At 46.4% G+C, this 2778-nt stretch overlaps 1 pseudogene; it reads right to left on the reverse strand.

Moving 5' to 3' along the window:
• Positions 1–1311: 1311 nt before the first annotated feature.
• On the reverse strand, positions 1312–2226 carry LOC138076814 (aldo-keto reductase family 1 member B1-like; annotated as a pseudogene).
• Between the last annotated feature and the right edge of the window lie 552 nt (positions 2227–2778).

The raw sequence follows: 2778 nt of genomic DNA on the forward strand, positions 1-2778 counted from the left end.
AAAAGCATCTATTCTTCAGCACTCAGCTTTCTTTACAGTCCAACTCTCACATCCATGCATGACTACTGGAAAAACCATAGCCTTGACGAGATGGACCTTTGTTGGCAAAGTAATGTCTCTGCTTTTTAATATGCTGTCTAGGTTGGTCATAACTTTCCTTCCAAGGAGTAAGAGTCTTTTAATTTCATGGCTGTAATCACCATCTGCAGTGATTTTGGAGCCCCAAAAAAAATAAAGTCTGACACTGTTTCCACTGTTTCTCCATCTGTTTGCCATGAAGTGATGGGACCGAATGCTATGATCTTAGTTTTCTGAATGTTGAGCTTTAAGCCAACTTTTTCACTCTCCTCTTTCACTTTCATCAAGAGGCTCTTCAGTTCTTTTTCGCCTTCTGCCATAAGGGTGGTGTCATCTGCATATCTGAGGTTATTGATATTTCTCCTGGCAATCTTGATTCCAACTTGTGCTTCATCCACCCCAGAACTTCTCATGATGTACTCTGCATAGACGTTAAATAAGCAGGGTGACAATATACAGCCTTGACATACTCCTTTTTCCTATTTGGAACCAGTGTATTGTTCCTGTCCAGTTCTAACTGTAGCTTCTTGACCTGCATACAGATTTCCCAAAAGGCAGGTCAGGTGGTCTGGTATGCCCGTCCCTTTCAGAATTTTCCACAGTTTATTGTGATCCACACAGTCAAAGGCTTTGGCATCATCAAGAAAGCAGAAATAGATGTTTTTCTGGAACTCTCTTGCTTTTTCGATGATCCAGCTGATGTTGGCAATTTGATCTCTGGTTCCTCTGCCTTTTCTAAAACCAGCTTGAACATCTGGAAATTCACGGTTCATGAATTGCCGAAGCCTGGCTTGGAGAATTTTGAGAATTACTTTGCTAGCATGTGAGATGAGTGCAATTATGCGGTAGTTTGAGCATTCTTTGGCATTGGCTTTCCTTGGGATTGGAATGAAAACTGACCTTTTCCAGTCCTGTGGTCACTGCTGAGTTTTCCAAATTTGCTGGCATATTGAATGCAACACTTTCACAGCACACATAATCCAAATACTCTTTTCTAAATAAGTATTTGGGTTGCGTATTCCCCAACTGGACAAGAAGGGGAAAAGAAAACTATAGAGACTTCCAGTCTACTGATTCTGCTCTTTGGACCCAACACCAAGCTGGCTAAGCCCTCTCTGGTTTGTCTGGAAGTTGCTGACCCACCACTGAGGGGCACGGCCAAATTACCCTACACACAAGAAGAGTGAGGTGGGAGACAGCAGGTCACTTGGGCAAGGGCAGGTGCCCACAGCTTCAAAACTCCTTGTGAAAGGGATAATCCCTGTGGGAGGCACAGCTCACCAAGGCACAGGCCCTCCAGTCCCTGTTGTAGCTGAGCAAGGTGGTCATATCCTCCTTGCTCAGTTCAAAGTCAAAGATCTGGAAGTTCTCAGCAATGCATTCAAGTGTCACCAACTTGGGGATCATGATCAAGTTCCTCTGCATGGGGAATCAGATCAGCACCTGGCAGAGGCTTTGATCCTGGGATCCTCCAGTATGGAAGGGTCTTCAGGCTTGGCCCAAGGGCCTGTCGGGAGAGCCTAGGGGACTGTAGGCAGTCACCACAATGCCTTTGGAGTTGCAATACTGGATTAACTTCTCCTGAGTGAGGTATGGGTGGCACTTCATCTGGTTAACCACCAGCTTGTATTTTAAGCCAAGTTTGTTTAAGATCTTCTCCACTTGGAGATGGTTAAAGTTGGAGACTCCAATAGCTTTCACCAGCCCTTCATCCACCAGCTCTTCCATGGCTGTCCAGGTATCCACGAAATCTTTCTCACTGGGAATCACGTTGCAGTCCTCATCCAATGGGAAGAGTCTCTCCCAGGCTTAAAGCCCATGGGCCAGTGGATGAGGTAGAGGTCCAGGTAGTCCCGCTTCAGCTTCTGGCAGGCACCTTTCACAAGGTCCTTGTTGTGAAATATGCACCACAGCTTGCTGACAATGAAAAAAGTCCTCGCACTTCATGACCTTCTCCTGGAGCTTCACCTGGAGGGCCAACCTCACCTTGTTCTCATTCTGGTACATGTGGGCACAGTCAATGTGATGGTACCCAAGATCAACTGCCACCTTCACAGCCTCCATCACTTTGCCTGGAAGGGACTTCCAGGTGCCCAACCCCAAGATGGGCATCTTTGTGCCAGTGTAGAGCACAATGTGGTTGGCCATGACTGCTGAGATCCACTGACTGGGATCAGAGGACCATCGTACATATTTTTTAATAATTTTATTTATTTTGCTGTTGTTGTTTAGGTGCTCAGTCATATCTGATTCTTTGCAACTCCATGGACTGCAGCACACCATGCTTCCATGTCCTTCACCATCTCCAGAGCTTGCTCAAGCTCATGTCCATTGAATCGGTGATGCCATCCAACCATCTTGACCTCTGTCATCTCTTCTCCTCCTCCTTCCTAGCATCAGGGTCTTTTCTAATGAGTCAGTTATTTGAATCAGGTGTCCAAAGTGCTGGCGCTTCAGCTTCAAGATCAGTCTTTCCAATGAATATTCAGGGTTGATCTCCTTTAGGATTGACTAGTTTGATCTCCTTGCTCATTTTGTCTGCTCTGGATCTTGGAAGCTGTGCAGGCTTTTCTCTAGTTGCAGTGCACAGGCTTCTCACTGTGGTGGCTTCTCTTGTCGCGGAGCACCGGCTCTAGAACGCAGGCCCAATAGTTGTGGGGCAGGGGCTTTGTTGCTCTGTAGCATGTGGGCTCTTCCTGC

This window comes from Capricornis sumatraensis, chromosome 3 (genome assembly GCF_032405125.1).
Source record: "Capricornis sumatraensis isolate serow.1 chromosome 3, serow.2, whole genome shotgun sequence".
Classification (NCBI taxonomy): Eukaryota; Metazoa; Chordata; class Mammalia; order Artiodactyla; family Bovidae; genus Capricornis; species Capricornis sumatraensis.